General features: G+C 37.1%; 1 protein-coding gene across 20 annotated transcripts in view; it reads right to left on the bottom strand.

The window, feature by feature from the left end:
* Positions 1–20616, bottom strand: part of R3HDM1 (R3H domain containing 1) — a 180959-nt gene that overhangs the window by 113777 nt on the left and 46566 nt on the right. For 16 of the 20 annotated variants that reach the window (XM_049712659.1, XM_033420306.2, XM_049712650.1 and 13 more), the window contains exon 2: positions 634–842. The gene's annotated coding sequence lies outside the window, so the exon portion shown is untranslated. Of the gene's footprint in view, positions 1–633; positions 843–5029; positions 5092–16019; positions 16333–20616 lie in introns of those variants that run through there. The other 4 variants (XM_033420307.2, XM_004265442.4, XM_033420314.2 and 1 more) reach the window with 4 other exon arrangements.

Below are 20616 nucleotides of genomic sequence, written 5' to 3'. Positions count from 1 at the left end.
ATATAACAATGTGTAAGCCTAAGGAGTACAACGTGATAATTTGATACACTTATATACTGTGAAATGATTAACATAATCCATCACACCACATAATTAAATTTTTGTGTGTGTGGTGAGGACAAAGACAACTTATTTCAAAATGCATCCAAAAAATGTAGATGAATTGATGAAGAGGTAGAGGGATGGATATAGATGGACAGATGCAGGTTAAAGCAAGTAAGATAAAATGTTAACGATAGAATGCAGGGGTGGTTAAATGGCTGTTCACTGTAAAATTCTTTCAACTTCTCCGTATTTCTGAAAATTTCTTAGTAAAATCTAGAGGGGGGTGAAAAAACCAGTAGAACTTGTCTTTCCTATATAGAAAATTCAAGAGTTCCTTTCCTAAAAGAATGTTTTGCAACTAAGTATCTAAACAGATTTCAGGAATCCATAAATACATCTGAAAAGCTTAAAAAAAAAAAAAAAGTCTTCCTTAATTATATCCACACCAAAGTTAAGTGGTTCATTCTCAAAACAGTAAGGTGACTAAGGCGGGAGGGGGTACTTAAAGTACTCTGGCTCCTTGCTTTTTGTATATAAGATTTTGAAAGAAAAAGTGAGATGTTTTTCTCAAGTGACAAGACAGGTTACCTGATGTGTTCTATGGATTTGGGATTGTGGTGTCCCACAAAAATAAAATAAAATAATCCAAGGTTCTTTCTCACAGTTGTCAGCCAGGATGTCAATTGTCTTGACCAATTTGGAATCTGGCAGGAGGAGTCCCATGTCCTTGTCACCACTGTAGATTCCTGGACTGAAATGGACTGTCTTGGATCAAATATATCATTCCTTTCAGTGGCCTAAAATTCAAACAAAAGAAAACATTATAACAAAATAGCCGAGGGAAATGAAACACTACACAGTAAATTGGAAATGAAAAATATTACTGCTGGTGACTTTATTATTTTCTTGTCCTAAACAAGAGCCAGAACACTTAATTACAACCAATTCTGACATGCATTGGTTTTGTGAGCCTGGGTAAACCATGAGGCCAGCTAGAGAGTTTTGCAGTAAAAGCAGAAGGAAGAAGAAAGCAAGGGAATGTATTAAGAACCAAGTATGTGGTCTGTGTTGTAAGGGAGATATAATTTTCGTTTTAAAAGGTTTTCCCAAGATCAGAACCAGGAACACTTGCCTCCAAGAACTATGATTTTTAGAGTTTCTTCCAGAGCTACAACTCTATGGACTTAAGACAGTAATTCTGAAAAATAATCACATTCCAGGTTTTTAAAAGTCCAAAAGAACAAAAGCTATGATAAGCCATTTAACATTTTCAAAGAAACGCACATTGCCTATAAAGGGTGGTGTGACTATTTATAAAGACATCTGAAAGACTAAAGCCAAAATTCTCTCAGTGTCATCTGTTTTGAAAGTTAGTTTCATTTAAAACTTTTCTGGTGCAAGTGACTACATCACAGCAAAAAACACTCTAAAAATCCTATATAGCTCTTCCATCTTCCTTTGACAATTTTGTTGTCAATGAACACAACAGCACAATTTTAAGGTGAAACAACTGAGCATAATGAGGTCCAAGTATCAAGAGATAAAATACTAATACTGCTGAGCATGCATCACAGAAGAATTCACATCTTATACTAACTCTTCAAAAAACAATTTTGAAATGGAATTATTTAGAACCCTGATACAGATACACGTTAGTTTTCACATCTCAATGTCACTCTGTTTGCCTACAGGATAACAGAAAAGGAGGTATCATAAACAAATGTCAAAACTGTTTTTAACTGACATTGTCATCTCAATATGACCAAGGTTCTGGGCCACTAAATCAAATGGCTAGGCTTAAAAAAAAAAATCCACCCAAAACGAACCCAAAAATACTTAAATATAATTTTTGTCATTAAAAAATTTTTCTCTCATAAAATGGTAGACACAAGATGGCAGCACTCACTAAGCAGCCAAATTCTTTGTGTTCCTGCAGACTTTGGGATTTAATCATGAATCCTTTAAAATCGAAATTCTAAAGAAGCATGGTTGTAATCCATTTAAGAAATGAATAAGGCATCACTAAGGTAATAGCTGCAAGGGGTAATTAGGGAGAGGCACAATGTGAAAAGGTGAACGCATCAGAAGATCCTCTGAGGACCTGTGCAACCTTAGGGATCACCGAGTCCAATCATATAATTTACCATGCAAGTTATTAGCGCCCAGGAGTATAATAAAATGACTTGTCCAAAGTCATACAACCAATCTGTAAGACCAATACTTGCTAATAAGCCACACCACTTGACCACAGATTAATGAATGCTGCTGAACCAAATGGCCAGTTATTGCCTGGGAAGGAGACAACTGGTATAATAGAAAGATCAAATGCATTAGCCTTAGACCTGAGTTTAAATCCCAGCGCTGCCAGTTAACGACCTCGGTAAACTGCTTAATCTCTCTGAGTCACCATTTTCTAAACTGTAAAGTGGGGAAAAGATACTTAGCTGATAAACTGTTAGAAGAACTGAATGGTTTAAATGTAAAGCACTCGCCACAGCCTCTCTTACACAGTGGGCGCTCCAAAAATGTTAGCTTCCTTCCATGGCTAGAACCGCCCTAGGGCAACGACTGGCTGAGGCTTAGTCCGCTGTGTCCTGGCTACACCCTGCATGATGGGAGACTGACAGCAGGCCCACCACAGGTGCGCAGGGGCTTTGCACACCTCAGGCCTCCTCGTGCATGTACCCTACAAAGCTCAGCAGAGGAGAAGGACGAGCGTTTGTGTGGATGCGCTAAGTTACGGGAGGAAGTGCAACAGCCTCAAGGGGCTCTCACTAGCGCCTTCTCATTTAACGTCCAAAATTCACATAAGCTTTGCATTCTTCTCATGAATATTAATGTCTTTGTCTTAAATACAAATGTTTTCCTCTCTAAATGTTTAAGCAAAAGAGGTATTCCAGCTTTCTGGTCTTCGCTAAAACAAAATCCCTTTTATCTTGGCACAAAGCCTACACTTTTACAGTTACCTAAGGCTGTGTGGACATGTAGGCATCAAGTACATAAAGGCACAGACACATCATATTACATCTCTGCCACAACACTTAGGAGTGAATTAAATGCATCCTAATGTAATAAATAGTTATATAGTAAGTCAAAGTGATTAAGGAACTTAAATGAATCTGGTAGGTTTCTACAACAGAAAGACAACTTAAGAGAAAAAAAAAGTTGGCATTTATTAAGTGCATACATCTGAGTACCTACAGTTAGTGATATTTAAAAACTGAGTTTCTCAGACTCTGTTTCAACCTAAAAGAGATGGATATATGTGCTCAAAATTCATACTCAACTTTGAAAAAACATTCCTCCATTCGGTAACATGTTACTTATTAGGGACATACCAAAGATTTGATTACATACAACTTCTGTGCTACCAGGTAGCCAACAAAAGAGAAATGCCACATGTATGTATGTAGACATAATAAAATCTTCAGAACCTTAGGCACAAAAAGGTTGGCACCCCCTCAGCACCATAAGCAAAAGGGAAAACTAAAGATTATAACCTAAAAAAAGTAAAACTATAAAAGTACAGGAAATATAGGAAATGTTTTATAATTACTGGGTGAAAGAGTCCTTCCCAAACATGATGTAAAAATCTAGAAGCTATCAACGAAAAATAGTTACAAAACTTACAATGACGTTTTAATATATTTCTGTACAACAAAAATATAACAGAGATTAAAAGGCAAATGATGTAATAAAAAATATTCCCAACACAGAAGTGCCAAAATCTGTAAAGTAAACAAGGTCTTAAAATCAAAGAGAAAAGGAGAGAGAAATGGGAACTGCAATTTACAAAAGAAACACAAATAACTACCACCCAAACTACTCATAAATAGCTCACCATGTGCAGGTACTGTTCTAATACCTAATTTAAAGCTCACAATAATTCTAGAAAGTAGGTTCTATTAATATCCCTGTCTTACAGCTTAGGAAACTAAAGCATGGAGAAGTTGATTTGTCCAAGTTCAAATAAGTCACATAGCTGGTAAGAGTGGGATATGAAGCAGGATATGAACTGGGGCAGACAGGTGCTCCACTGTAAGCTGTAAGTGGAGCACCACTGTAAGCTCTTACCCACAGTGCTGTATCATCATTCAGGTGTACCAAGAAGAGGAGCAATTTGGGCTTACAGAGCATCTTTATTTCAAAAATACTTAGAACGTGTGGTAACGGTAACGTGTTCAAGACAGAAAGTACTAAACTTATCCTTTTCACATAGATAGGAGCTATGTACTACTGACTTCTTATCCATCGTCAGTCAGGCTAATCACTACTGAGTTACCAGAACTGTCAGGTAATCACCCACTTTCTCTTATTCTCTCTATCTCTTGTGATCTTAAGTATTAAACTATGTAAACTTGGCTGGCAATAAGGATTCAATTTGTGGCAAAGGAACAACATGAAGCCTAGGAGCTTAACAAACGATAACTATGCATAGTTAAGTGCCTTCCTCCAGGTAACAAAGCAGGGCAGAATTAGGATCAACATTTGGAAAGTACATGCAGTCTATGAATGAATAGTTTCTCCAGTGAAAATGTCAGATACAATTTTCGGCAATAAAAATGAAACACTAATACTGCTAATTCAAAGGATCACCTTATTCTGCCTATGGCCTAATATTTGGTTCTACAGCACAAAAGAATTGAAGAATTAGGCAATCAAAAATAATATTCTAATATTATTAGAAAAAATATTCTAATTTCACACAATGAAAACCAGTTTATTCTAGATAAAACATAAAAAAAATTATTTAAGGGAATTCCCTGGCAGTCCAGTGTTTAGGACTCTGCACTTCCAGTGCCAGGGGCCTGGGTTTGATCCCTGGTAAGGGAACTAAGATCCCACAAGCTGCATGGCACACACACACACAAAAAAAGTTAAATTTTTTGGGGGGAGGAAAGAAATGTGGCCCTACAGGTAAAAAAAAAAAGTTCTCTTCACATGAATATTGGGGTGGGGGGAAGAGTCACATCATTGAAGTTACCTGAATAGAATTTGGCAAAGCACACAGCATTGTTCTTCCCTTATTCAAGGTCATTTCATTAGACGGACACAATGCTGTATTTCTTCCCTTAGAGAAAAAATGTAATCAGGCAGGCACATTTATAAAATAAACCAAAGGCACAAAACCAACACACAGCTTCTCCTAAGATTATGAATTGACACAACGAATTGGCTAATGGCCTCTAGGGAGAAAGGCGGAAACCCCCCCCCCCCCACTGTTTATGCTCTACTTAGAAATGGTGGAAATTCACATTCTCAGAGTCAATCACTTGTCAGTTACTTGAACAAGAATACAAGCAGCAACATTTCAAAATGCTAAATGTCTATGTGATTTATAAACAGTTGCTGTCATCCAATAAAAGTTTACTGAGTAACCTCAGAAAGTAGTACAGCTGCAATAAGTATTAGCTATACTATTTAAAATGACCAAAAGAGAAAAGAACTACCTTGACCTGAAAGAGTTTGTTAAACCCAAATGAGGAGGTTAATAATGACACTTATCAACAAATAGATAAAGTAATTTTCAGAGGATATTTAAAAAGAGAAGAAAAGGCTTGCTAAGTTTAAAGACCGGGAGGGAATAATTTATTAGCGGAGTCCTACCATATTACGAGACAAATTACTTTTATGTAAAAAGTTATATGGTGATGTAAGGTGTTACATAAATTCATTGCATTCTGAGTAGAAAAATAGAGAAGGAAAAAGAAGCCCATTTAACGGAAATAGAGCGTATGAACTGAGGTTGAGGACAAAAAAATGTGATGATAGCTAGAGTTGGCAGGGCATGGTGAAACACTCTCAAACACTCTGAGTTCACATTAGTAAACAATTTGTGATAAGGAAGTTTAAATTCCTCCTATTCTGTGCCCAACAGATCCACTTCTGGATCTACGCAGTGAAGAGACTCATACACGTGCATGAGCAGACGTACAAAAATATTCACTGAATTGTTTTATTTTAAAGGATGGGAAAGACCAAATGTCTACCAATACGGAAACTGATTAAAATTAAAAGCTTAACAACTATGGTATACCCATATTGCACGACATGCTAAAACAATTAAAATGAATGAACTAAAGCTGTATCAATACAAGTCCCCAAAAGAATGTTAGACTGTTTAGTGAAAAAGCAGAATGATCTCTATAATACAGTGCAACTTAGGTAAAAATTTTAAAACCACACAATCATGAATGGGAAGGATACACACCTATTTCATGTTAGTAATTCTCTCTGGAGAAAGAATGGGTTTCTGGTGAGATAGTAAAGGGGTTTTAATCATGTCTTTATTATTTTATTTCTTAAAGAAAAAATCTGTAGCAAACACAACAAAAGGTTAACATTTGCTAATTCTGAATAGTAGGTACTGAATGTTTGTTATAATTAAGTACTGAATTTTTTTTTTTTGGTCTTGACATTTTTTTCATTAAAAACGCTCTAACAACAGGAGAATAACATCAAAGGGTGGATGTATTTGAAGTTGAGAAGTTTGGTATTGATCTCATAAGGGACAGAAAGCCTGAATAATAGAGGAGCATATTTTAAGAGAAGCCATGGAGAATTATTTTACCTACAATAGATGGACTGTGTTCTAGCAGGTAAAATGTTATGAGAATTGTGATGGAAAGTGACTACAGAGTTTAGACAAAGAATTAAGAGGTGAAGGCTGAAAAGGGAAAAGGAGATTTCATTCATTCATTCTCATCATTTGGTTGGTTGCTCTAAGTGCTGAGGATATAACTGAGCCAGGCAGGCAGGATCCCCAGTACTCATGGTGTTTACATTCTACTGCAGGAACAAAATAAACAAGACAATTACTGACTGTGATATGTGTGTTAAAACCAATAATATTAACAACAAACTCTTAAATAGCTACTTATTATTGATGAAGCACTATTCCCAATGCTTTAACTGTATTATTGATATTTCATTTAATCCTTATAACTACCCTTCAGATAGGTGCTCTTACTGTCTTCATTTTACAAGTGAGGAAGCTGAGGCAGAGAAAAATCAAGCAGCTTGCCCAAGGTTGTATGACTATTAAGTGGCAGAGTTAGGATTTGAATTCAGGTAGTCTGGCTCCAGAGCCCCTGCTATTAGCCACTACCTATATATACTGCCTCTACAAATGAAGAGGTTGATATAACAGAAAGTAATTAACTGGGGGAAGCCAACTGGACACAGGGGTGGTCAGGGGAAAGTTTAGGGATGCGACAGAATAGTTATGACAGGATACAATAAAGGTGTAGGTGTGCTTGCTACCCACTAACAGGAAACACAGGAGGGGAAAAAGAGGATTTGGTGCATAACAATAATTTCAGTTTTGTATACAGTAAATTTAAGGTAACGTCAGGACATTCAGGTGGAGAAATCTAACCGGGAGTTGGATGATCAGGTGCTAAGGACAGAAGGCAGGGCTGATGCTATTTACTGGGTAGAATCGCTGTATAGATGGAAGCTCTGAATTATCAACCTAGATGAAGTTGTTGAGAAACCACTGAGTAAGAAAATTAGTGGCCTTGGGATAGAATCCCTGGGGAATACCAAACCTTTAGGAGATAAGCAGGAAGGTGGAGGAACAAAAGGAGTCTACTGGATTTGGTAACAAGGTTAGCAGGAGATGCAAAGTTAGGGGAAGGCTGTCACGATAGAAAGCGTGTAGCAAAGAGAAAAGGCCACTAGAGAAAGGATGGAGAGAGGCTGGAGGCTTAAAAGGCAAAAAGGGTGAGACTGAGAAGGAAAATCTGAAGTGGAAAGAAATGAAGAATTGGGGTCACAAGCACAAATGAAGAGATATGCCTTACAAGTATTCACTGTCCTCAGAAACTGAAGGGAATGTGACACGAAACTGAGGGAATTCATATCTAATATAAACACTTTCTCTATTTTACCTAGAACATTAATTTGCTAAAAGTGAGGAAGCTGGGACAGCCGTGGAGTTTTGGAGGAATGATGGGTGAGGATAAATATTGGAGTGAGTCCATAGGGGGGCCTCATTATGGCTGACTCCAATATCCAGAACTGTTTAGGCACAGTCCTTCCAGTCCTTCCAGGCACAGTCCTTCCAAGTCTGTAGATGACAAGACTGGAGGTTTCTGAGATTCTTTAACTGAAGTCAGTGCAACGGAAGTAACTGAAACGAGACAGCTCAGGTCCTACTTGGCTACTGGACAGGCTAATGTCCTTTCACAGCCATTTCCAGATCTGATGTTATATCACCGTATATACAGCACTTAAGAAGCCAAATCAAAACGTAAAAAGCTGGATGTTAGGTATGCTAGAGCCCTAAAAGAAGACTTTCTATATTTTTATGTAGTGGGGTTCTAGTCTGAGCTGAAGCAGAAGCTAAAGGAAGTGTTTCCATGAGAGAACCAAAGCAGGGGACGGGGGGAGACAGACAGCTCGTGGTGCGCAAGCAATCGAGGCAAGTACATTAGATTCTAGCGAATATGGCACTCTGAAGACGAATCATATTAGGGAGCTCCAGGAGACAGAACTTTTGGCAGGGACATGAGCCCATTTATGGCAAGCACTAGCAAAAGCGGCAGCGAGCCATGGGCCAGAGAAGTACAAAATTGAAAGAGCATGGAAGGGCTGTTCAGGAGCTAACGAGACACCTTGGAGAATTCTGGGACAACTTGGTGAGATTCGGAAGGTGTTTAGATATTGGCAGATGAAGGTAAGAGACAATGCAATAAAGTCTGGGCCATTAATGTAACTCTGTACCTGAAGGCTTTATAAGTTACCTCCTAACAGAGTGCTAGTGAGGGGGAAACTTAACTCTAAACCTATCATGGACCATATCGGGAGCTCCCTACCTATATGTTAAATGCAGGACTGAAATAAATCAGGCTGTGATAAGACCTCTTGGCACATAATAAGATTCCCTTTAAAGACCACGTGGAAGAAAAAAGACTGGTCTTACCATCTGATTGTGCTTTGCGAAATAAAGAACATTCAAAGGTTTAGACTTCTGAAACTGAGCACAGATAATGAGGATGTGAGAGGAGAAATTAAGATAATGGGCTTTATGAAGAGAGAATATAGATTTTTGTTCCATATTGAGTTTGAATTGATTATAATTCATTCTTTACATAGTATATTATCTACTTAGAGATGCTTTTAAGCTATGGAACCAGCTAAAGGGAGCTATTTAAAGGGAGACACATCTGTTTTTTTTTTTTAAGTTATTTAAAATTTTTTATTTTATTTTTGGCTGTGTTGGGTCCTCGTTGCCACGCGCAGGCTCTCTTCAGCTATGGCGGGGGCTACTCTTTGTTGCGGTGCGCGGGGCCCCCAATGTCGTGGCTTCTCTTGTTGCGGAGCATGGGCTCCAGGCGCGTGGGCTTCAGTAGTTGTGGCTCATGGGCTTAGCCGCTCCTCAGCATGCAGGATCCTCCCGGGCCAGGGCTCGAACCCGCATTCCCTTCATTGGCAGGCGGACTCCCAACCACTGCGCCACCAGGGAAGCCCAAAACATCTGTTTATTCAGCCTTGACTTCAGAGTTATCTCTTATAATAACGAGAACCAGAAAAGTAAATTATTTCCCTAATAAACAATACCAAAGACACTACCAACAGTTAGAAAATAAAATATTGTGTAGTAAAGCATTTGGCTGGCCTTTGTCCCCGGTTCCTGGGAGGTAGTTTCTAAATTTTTGGAATTTTGGGTAATTCCCTGGTGGTCCAGTGGTTAGGACTCAGTGCTTTCACTGCCTTGGCCTGGGTTCAACCCCAGGTCAGGGAACTAAGATCTCAAAAGCCATATGGCAACAGCCAAAAAATAAGTAAATTTAAATTCTTGGAATTTTTGGAGTGAAGGGAATACTGATGGAGGGTCCTGATATTTTATGCTAATGAGGTAACTTATGGTGGGGCCCCTACATAATTTATGCTAATGAGATGACTCAGGATGGGGATTGGCCACACCTGAGAGACTAACCATGTGATTAGAAAGTTGGGGCTCTGAGCCAACATGATATCAGCATGACCTCTGGGAAGGGAAGGGGGGAGATTGAGAGATTGAGTTCAACTGACTGGCCAATGATTCAATCAACCATGCCTAAGTAATGAAACACTAATAAAAACTTTGAATGCTGAAGCTTGGGTGAGCTTCCCAAACTGCAATATCCTGTCACATATCTCTGTACTGGGAGGGCAATACATCCTACCTCCACGGAGAGAGGAAAAGGGAAGCTTTGCATTTGGGATCCTCCCAGACTTTGCCCTATGTATCCCTCCTTTTGGCTGGTTCTGATTTGTATTCTTTACAATAAAACTGTAATCGTTAAGTACAGTGCTTTCCTGAGTTCTGTAAGTCATTCTAGTGAATTTTTCAAACCTGAAGGGGTAATGGGAACCTTCGAATTTGCAGCCAGTTGGTCAGAAGTGAGGGTAGACTTATGGAGGACCGTGCCCTTAACCTGTGAAGCTTGGCCTAAGCCTGGGTTACTTAGTGTCACAAGCCATTGCAGTTATCAACCTTTTGCATAGTCTAGTCTCATTCATTACGTTCTTGCCAATGTATTTTGTGCTAGGTTATGATAATTTTGTGCTACAGATATGATGTCTGTAGTTTACAGTTCCTGAATGAAAGTGAATATCATGAGCATAATCCTAGTTTATTCAGCCATTCCTAATGCCATCAATGAGAAGGCATACCTTTATACAGACTGTGGCAAGTCCCAGGCCACTCTATCAGAAGCGTTCTGTCTTTATGGTATTTTAGCTAGACTCTGATGTGGTGTTCCCTTTACTCCTTCAGAACTCTATTTCACTTGATTTTTTTTTTTCCTCTGTACTACAAATATAACTAAATGAATTTATCTCTACGTACTTTTTATCCATGACTAGCATTTCATTCTTATCACAGGATCACAATGGAAATTCTTTGCGGGCCTTAAAAGTATTAAGCTCTGTCATCAAAGAGTCTTTGCAAAATTCATGCTGGGCTCCTGACACATTTATCTAATCCACCCGAAGGTTCTTTGATGGCTTAATGTATTTCATCAACATGTGAAACTTCATTTTCTCTAGCATTTGAATCACTAGGTCTAACATGACCCACTTCCTCCTTATGACAAAAATGTTTCCATTATAGGATTTTAATTTAGGTTACAATTGGCAGACATTCTGTTTTATAACTACTAATGTGCCACTCTTCACTTCTTGAACTGCCAACTACATTCTTTCTAACAAAGGATCACAACCCTCTTTCAAGAAAGCACCTAGGGATTTTGTTCAGGGGAAAAAGGCTCAAAAATGTTTTATTTCTTTTCAGTCAAAGAGCATTTCATAGTCAGTAAAAATAGCTTAAAAACAGCTTGAGGTAGAACAGGTGTTGTCTTTCAGTGGCCATGATCTACCTTCATACTCTATAAAAGGATGTGTATAACAAAGTGCAAACACTATTATAGCTTGAAGATGCTGCTGCTAGGCATGCGTGAACACCGCTGAGAACCTCCCGCTCTCTAGAAATTCACACTATCCACTATACTTGTACAGTGAGCAGATATAACTTCTCTTTAAGGTACCTAAGGTTCTGTCCAATTTAATTGGTTCAACTTCCTATGGCTGTGCACAAAATGAATAGATCCAGTGTAATACGTTTCACATTGAATTTTTTAATGGCTTGCTTTCATTATTCCTTAAGCTATGTCCACTACATCATACTGTTTTGGCAGTTATTAATATTTAATAAGTTTCTTTCGCTTTCTTTACAATTGTGTCACTGGAATTCAATGGGGGCATTCAGTCTACAATTTTTTTGTCATTCATTTTCTACCTGTTAAAAGAAGTTGTGGTTTAGCTAGCACTTTCAAAGTACTGAGATAATAAAACATTCTGCTCTCTCTCTCTGGTGATCCTATATTATAGCCTGCCATTAGATGTGCTTGGTAATCAGCATTGCATATGTTCAAACTCCTTGAAAAAAACAAAACAAAACAAATGGTGTATGATTTTTGTGTAAGTGCCTGTTGCTGAAAAAGGAAATCATATACTCTTCTAACTATTTGAAAATAAAGGAAAAGAGAGATGTCAAATCAGCATAGTAGATTAAATAATGATTTATAGATACCATAAAGCAGTAATTCTTTTTTTTAACATCTTTATTGGAGTATAATTACTTTACAATGGTGTGTTAGTTTCAAAGCAGTAATTCTTAATTATTTTTAGACCATAAAAGAATCCTGCTTGAGAAACTTATTAAACCCAAGGATCCTTTCTGCAGAGATGCAGCACTCAGGGACGTGTATGTTCACAGATATTTGGTTTGGTTTTAGGGGTTTTTGGTTGTCTAGAAGCACATACATAAAGCCTAGTTAGCAACTGTTGTTTTATATTTTATATATGCATGTCACATACAACATTTTTATGTGTGTCATATATGATATAAAACAAAGGTTGTTAATTAAGATTCATGTGTAGGCTCTGGAGAAACACACACATATCCACACATGCGCATGTATACACACACACACACATACATACACATATATATATTTTACACAAGCTTGTAATTTTCAAGTGAGAAGTTGGGGCTGGATCGAGAGATATTAACTGGTCTTCAAGCTTTTCTCTAGTTACTAAAGTACACCTGTGGAACTCTAGGGCTTAGAGGAACTTAATTGAGAAAAATCATTATATTAACTCTATTAAAGATATCTTATATCACTTAGAATGGGGGTTGCTCAGCTATGGAGGTGTGACAAGAAGATTTGCAGAGACAATGTTATTTGTTTTTTGTTTTGGTGCTATTTCACTCCTACCCCATGCCCCACACGACCAGGAGTCTGATTATATAGCATAGACAAGAACTATGACAATCAGTAGAGGCACCAAAAGGATGTAGAGAAGTGCTACATAATTTCACAGGAGGGAGGGTTATACATGAAAGTGACGTTTAACTCAGCTGTGAAAAAGAATTTCATCTTATACATCTTTGTTTCTTAAACATATATAACTTGTTAACTGCAAATTTAATTGTGTTCCCTGATAGCTCTATGTGAGTTATACAAAACCACAGTGCCATTAAGACATACTATGCCTTCATCAACTTGCTGTCTTAATCTATTTTACAAAACAAAATAAAAACAATATGATGACATTTGCTAGGTTTGTGATTGTGTAAATAGGTAAATGCTAAGTGAATTTCTGTTCCTCAAACTATTTTAAATACGGAGATACAAGGCACAAAATCTTGAGAAAAACATTTTTTAAATGTTAAAAATCTTTAAAAAATACACATGGGACTTCTCTACTATTTTTGCTATTTCCTGCGAATCTACAATTATTTCAAAATAAAAAGTTAAAAATCCCAACATATATCCCCGGTAACACATTTGGAAAATACAGAATGGTATATTTTTTAAAAAAAGCCATATAGGTATAAAAAAATACAAGTTTACCTATAACCTGGAACACAATTATGAAGTAGATATTGTCTTAAGAATCTTGAAAAGTGAAAATTCTAAAACTGCTTTCTAAAAAAACCGGAAAATTAGTAGAAAAATCATTTAAGAGAAAAAGAATTCCCTTTAGCAGTCTAAAATGTGTATCTTTGGAAGGCAAAATATTTTAAATGACAATTTCAATATATGATCATTTCAATCCACTTATAAGGCCCGAAACATAAATTTAAAAAAACTAAAGACATTGAGGAAAGGGTAAAATCTGTTTATTTAAAATATATTTATTACCCAATAGTTTCTTTTAGTAAGTGCAGAGTTTAACATAAATTAAAATGCAACCAGTAACTGCTATTAAATAACCAAAAAACATTTAAAGTCAAGTGCAAATTTGGTTCTAATGAAAACTGAAAACCTGTACGACAATGAAAATTTGGAGAGTGCAAGTGTGTGAGTGAAGCTTGGACGGGAACGAGAAAGACCTGGGGGTAGGGTGGAAAAGGGAGCAAAATGCCAAGAGGGAGAGAGAAATGGAGGCAGAAAGACTAACAGAACAGCAGCAAGAAGACTGGAGACACAAACAGGGACAGAGAGGCAGGGAGAAGGCAAGGCACGGAGGAGTAAAAGGAGGGTGAGACAGGAGAAGGAAGGGGTGGGGGACAGACAGAAAGACGGAGGAAGGGGCACAGTGGAGGGCACACCAGAGACAAAAGGAGAAAGATGGACAAGATTAACAGAGAGGGAGAGGGAGAGATAGAGACAGAGAGAGGGAAAGGGAGAGGGAGATGCAGAGACAGCTGGGCAGTGAGAGGGAGACACCCACAGAGAGAGGGAGATACCAGGGAGAGGGAGAGAGTGAGGTGAGCAGAAAAGGAAAGACAGACAGACAGACAGAGAGACTGATTCCGTCAGAGCGCGAGAGGGACTCTGAGACTCCAGGCAGCAATGACAGAAAGGGAGACAGACTGAGACAAAGTGGGAAAGACCAAAAGGCCAGTGGAGGGAGACAGAGGGAGAGAAGAGACAGACAGCAAGGGAGACAAACACTCAGAAACACACACACACACACACACACACTCTGTGCAGGGGGGCAGAGAGAGAGAGACATAGAAAGAAACCTAAAGAACAGAATAAATGAAAAAGAGGAAAGATATTTAAAAAAGAGAAAAGTGGAATGCAACAAAGGATGGATAAAAGCAGCTGTAGGTAAGAACTGAGAGTATGTGCTGTTAATTTTCATTTTTTTCTTTCGTAGTTCAACACAAAATTTAAAATCTGAAGCTTAAAAAAGAAATGATGATGAAATTCTCCTGGTATTAGGTTGAAATAATGTATCTAATAAAATTCAACATAAAATTTAAAACCTGAAGCTTAAAAAAAAATGATGATGAAATTCTCCTGGTATTAGGTTGAAATAATGTATCTAATAAAATTCAACATAAAATTTAAAACCTGAAGCTTGAAAAAGAAATGATGATGAAATTCTCCTGGTATTAGGTTGAAATAATGTTATCTAATAAAAAACCCTAAATTTAATAATAGCTATTAATATTTTCATGATCCTAATTACTTACACAGTTGGGAATGAGAAAGAAACAAAAGAAAGAGGAGTAATGATATTCTGCATTGAATAAAGGCCATTTAGTGAGTTTCCTCTAAAAAAAGATGAGTTATTTCTCAAGATCAAAATAATTGTTACATATTGGAGAGGGGTTTGAAAACATCACAGCAATTCCAAATACTGTTAACATTTCGGCTAAATCCAGGTAAAAAAAAAGCAAAAGTCTCAAAAATCTTCCAAACAAGTCGATTATACACTAATGGACATATTTTAGTTCACCTGTATGGCACGATTCTGGTTTTGAAGAATTATGAAATGTCAAGATAAATGTCAAAGTTTTTAGATAGTACGGTTAGAAACCAGATAGTTCTCAAAAATTAGTTTGGTTTTAGCACTTGCACTCTTTTGCAATGTGATATCTGATTACGCTAATCAGAGCAAGGACAAATCTAGGTTTTGCTGTTATAAGCACTTTAAAAACTATTCTACCCCTTCTCCCAAAAAGGAGTACAAAAATTAACATAGATTTTGAAAATTAAGGTTCTTAGTTTTTTAATTTCCAAGAGTCTCATCCACACTGTATTTGTTCCACAATGAAAATTTTAAGATGAAAAAACCACACAGCATGTCTGTTTTGAGATGAACCTGAAAGAGAAGTCATTTTCCCGACTGACAAATTGTTCTATACAGAAATACCAGTGAGCACTCAGGTAAACCATTCTATCAACAAGGTATGAAGAGTATCACAAATCTGGGGGGTAGGGGAGAAGAAACTTGTACTGCAGCTGAGAAGTAAACGAATCCTAATTCTATCAGTCTAAACAAACATATCTTTGCAAAAATAAACAAAAACCACTTAAAAACATGCTCTCACTTTGGACACAGTAAGGATGTTTACCACACATCTCCCTAGCAGAAATTAGGGTACTAAGCGAGCACGAATAACTCTTCATACATTTGATTACCTTTTGTACACATTATTAAGTGAATTAAGAGGCACATACCTTCATCGTATTGGTATTTGCTTCATCATACAGAGTGAATGAAGATGTACCTTCCATAGTATCTGTAAACTGATGCTCTGCATTGCTCCTCTACAGAGCTCACCACACACACAGCCGGCTGATTAGTCAGGCATTGGGAGAGTGCTGCGGGAGTAGACTAAAGCACTTGCCGAGGACTCAGAGACAATAGAAAGTCAACAGCTGTATGTTATGATGTCAGTAACACTCTAGCCAGTCACCAACCAGAATATCTGAAATGCATCGGAAGCTATATTGAGCTCTTCATTAGCAATTCAGAAGCAATGATGCAAAAAGCCCATGAAACTGTGCAATGTGCTAAGACTACCAGGATTTTTGAGATTTCTCGCTATTAAATTTTTGTTGCATGCTGATGACAAAAGTTGAGATAATTATGTTTTCCCCTAATTCCCTAAAGAACAAAATGTATGGAATCTAGGCATGGTTAATATATCAGATTTTTAATAACTCCGTCTGACACTTTTAATGCCGCTAACAAAAAGCCTTAAAAAAACAAAACTCAAAGACAATCTGCCTACAAAGGCTGACATCCCATGATAGTTTTCCATCTTCAAACTGACTTAACTGTCACAAAGAAAGAAAATGCATTAACAGCACAATTCCTTATTTCTTAATTTGTTTCTGCTAAAATTAAAATGAACTGGCTTAATCTGGCAAGAGCATTACTTCTTCATACCAACAGATGGAGACAGCAATAGAACTGTGATCAGAAGACAATTCTGCCTTGTGTCAGATGCTTGTTGTCTATATCAGCTCAAGTGGCAGACTTAAAAGAAAAGGAATTAACTGAAACTCAGCGTTCAATAACTATGAGAATAAAAACAAAATAAAATGGGAAAAAAACCTAATTGTGTCTATTGGGTAAAATACTGAATAGACAGTATTTTACCCAATAAAATAATGGATAAAGCACATGCCTCTGTCTCGTATTTTGTAAAACAAAGATCATGCTTTCCATAAACATACAGGAATGCTCCAAGGATCCTGAATCAGACAAGACATACATTACCTATACTATCTGAAGAAAAAATGTATACCATTAACCAGAAATAATACTTTTCTCTGCCACTAAAAGGTTAAGTCTTACAGAGTTTATATAACTCTTAACATATCAGCAGTGCTCTGTATATCAGCTTAGCAAATGGCAAAAGAAAAGACACTAACTGTATAACTAGAAAATGTTATTGCTTTTTCAAAAACAGGCTATATTTTAGACCTATATACATAGATTTAAGTTTATAATATATATAAACCCACAAAACCTTCCCCAACTAGTCAAACAACAAAGGTGGTAAGCAGTGATTCTTGTCTGAGAGATTTCACATTAAAGTTTCCCAAAATACCTATTTCCCCAGTGTACGATCTTTTACCATGTCCTGTACTTTTTGGCACTCATCTACTTGTAAGAGGTTAAAAATCAAGTACCAGCCCAAGTACCCAAAAAACAAATAACCAAGTCCCCGACTATTCCATAAATGGTTACTGCTTCCATCAAAGGACACAAATGATATTTTCTCAGATAAAATTTTTGTTACTTATGAGAAATATAAATTCAAGGCAGCTTTCCTTAAAAACCATAACAAAAGCTCTTGTTACGAAACAAAAACAAACTGAAATGAATAATGAAGGAACCCACTTTCACTGTAGCAAAATTAAAATGAGTATTTCTACTAGTCAAAAAGGTCAGGATAAATCCACTTGTATACATGGATGATAATATTTCAAATGATTCTATTTATCTTTGAGCTTTGGAAATTGTTAGGCCTTATCAATTCAATTAACTCTGAATTAGTGAAAAATCATAATTAAGAATACTTTAAAATGTAGTTGCATCACTGTCAGGTAGAGGCCTCCCTCTAATTCTGAAAGGAAAGGACTTAGCTGTCAATAATGAATTCCATCTATAGTGAACCATGAATTTAGGAACAACCTACAACTTGCCCATAAGACACAAAATCTTCAACATTCTCTTTGGATACTACATCATTAATTATGTAAATTAGCTGTCTGTACCCTGTAAATGTTCAACATAAACAGTAGTGACAACAGATTTAGAAAGGTTTCTTACAATATCTTGGGACTGCGCTTACAACTTCCTACCAAGGTCAGGTAATAGAGGAAACTCTCAAAGAATAAATCCTCATTAAGAACAATATGAATTAGTAAGATTTAATTTTTTGCTTGCACCTCAAATTTCATTCTGTACTTCTTAGAATGCTCAACAACTTCCTCTGCAAAAACATAAGCACACTGACTCTATTAACACAGTATTTAAGTGTAGTTACAAGGTAAAAACATAATTCCCAACTGAATTATAGGAACTGGGGCAACTATGGGACTAATAACAGAAATTTAATTTTCTAAATCTAATTACTGACACTGCTGATAAACTTTCTTAATTTTTTGGTGCCTGAGCTCTTAGGAGGTGACTTTTTAAGTGATCAACCTTTAAAGGTGAAAACAACATTTGAACTTAATTTTCTCACATATTTCCTAAGACATTCTAAATAAAAACAGTAAATGACTACCATAACCAAGGGCCATCTTACAGGAGCTAATTTTTTTAGAAATTTAACATTTTCTTAGAAGTAGAAAATCAGTATTTTGCAACCACTAATGTAATAATTGATTCCAGCAAGGCTCATGAATAAATGACAAAAACCTACCAGATGAAAGATTGTTATTGAAGAAGATAATCTTTGGTTACCATTAACTTTTAATTTCAAAGAGAAAAAGTTGTGTTTACAACCAGCAGACTCTACCTTAACGAAGTGAGCAAGTTTGAGCAAGTTTAACATCACCAGTAATAAGACAGGCTAACATTACATGCCTCCTGATGTAATGTAATAGGGGACAAAAAAAATCACCTATACAGTACTCCTCTGAAAATATTTAAACTGAATCTATCATGAGGAAACAATCAAACAAATTTAGACTGTGGACCACTCTACAAGACAGCTAGCTTGAACCCTTCAGATATCAATATTATAAAAGAAAAAAAAAATAGGCAAAATTATAACAGACTAGAGAGACATGATAACAAAGTACTACATTTGAGTGGATTCAATATCATAAATATCATAAAATGTGGCATATATAGTATGCCAGGTAGTAGTTTGCAAATATTAGTTATTCCTCATGACAATAATCTTAAAAGAAACATTGCCTCCCTACCCCAAGTTTTAAAGTTGAAAAGACAGAGGCATAAATGGATTAAGTGATTTTTCCTGTGTACTGTTAGACCCAAGATGTGAGGCTGGATTTAAATTCTACAGCCTTTACTCTTAGTTGGTACCTATTTCCTCTCTATGCAGAAATTAAGACTAAATAAATATTGGCTCAATTATGAAAGACCTTTAAAATCAAACATCAGAGTTTAAAACAATACTTCCAATTCACTGAGATAATTCAACATCAAAGCTTAGAATCAACATAGTTCCTGCAAACCTAAGTTGAGGATAATGAGGCAGAGAAATTAAGAATGTAAATTGGGGGCTTCCCTGGTGGCGCAGTGGTTGAGAGTCCGCCTGCCGATGCAGGGGACACGGGTTCGTGCCCCGGTCCGGGAAGATCCCACGTGCCGCGGAACGGCTGGACCCGTGAGCCATGGCCGCTGATCCTGCGCGTCCGGAGCCTGTGCTCCGCAACGGGAGAGGCCACGACAGTGAGAGGCCCGCGTACCGCAAAAAAAAAAAAAAAAAAAGTAAATTGGGAGGTTCTTATAACAATCTAGATATAAGATGACTATGGTTGGGGTAAAATGAAGACAGCGGAGAGACACTGCAAAGCAAAACCTGGTTAGTCATGAATGACTCATGAAAGAGAAGGTTAAGTCAAGGGTAATCCAAACACTTTAAAAACTGGATAACTGAAAGAACATTATGAAAGAACTAATAAGAAGTAGGGCATTTAGCATGGGAAACTGGTATAGGGGCAGAAAAACCACTAGTTTCTCATCTACTCTTGGCCACCACCCACCAAAAGCAAGTAAACAAACAAGCAAGTAAGCAAATAAACAAGCCCAATTATCCTCTTCAACTCAACATGTGAAGAGAAGATTCTACAGTGGTTAAGGAAGAACTGAGACATTCCCCAATCAGTCAGAAGAACTGAATCAACATTTCATAACCAGTGGGATATCCAAAGTGCCAGCCTCACAGACCTCTGCAGACAATTACAGAAATAAGGTATCAAGACAGTTAAGGGTATAGTGAAATATTCCATGTGCAGGAAACAGAATTGGAGTCATGATTATAAGGCAGGATTTGTGAGATTCTCCCTGCTATAGATCTAAGGGCAAACAGGACAAACTGCCCTCAAGGATCCTACAAACCTACTTTCTGAGTATCTGGATTCCACCCCCTACTGCCAATATCCTAATGTAGGCAACCATTATTTCCTACTTGGATTTCCCCAAGAGGCTTCTTACTGGTCTCTAACCTTTAAAATGCTATTGCCCCCTTCTCATTTATTCTTTATACCACAGACGGTCTAGAGAAAGATACAAACATTATGACAACAGTGTGGGTAAATGCTAGGACAGGATGCTACGGAAGCA

This window comes from Orcinus orca, chromosome 7 (assembly GCF_937001465.1).
Source record: "Orcinus orca chromosome 7, mOrcOrc1.1, whole genome shotgun sequence".
NCBI classification, from domain to species: Eukaryota; Metazoa; Chordata; class Mammalia; order Artiodactyla; family Delphinidae; genus Orcinus; species Orcinus orca.
The sequence above is the reverse complement of the archived record's forward strand: the minus strand, read 5'-3'. Positions and strand labels throughout refer to the sequence as shown.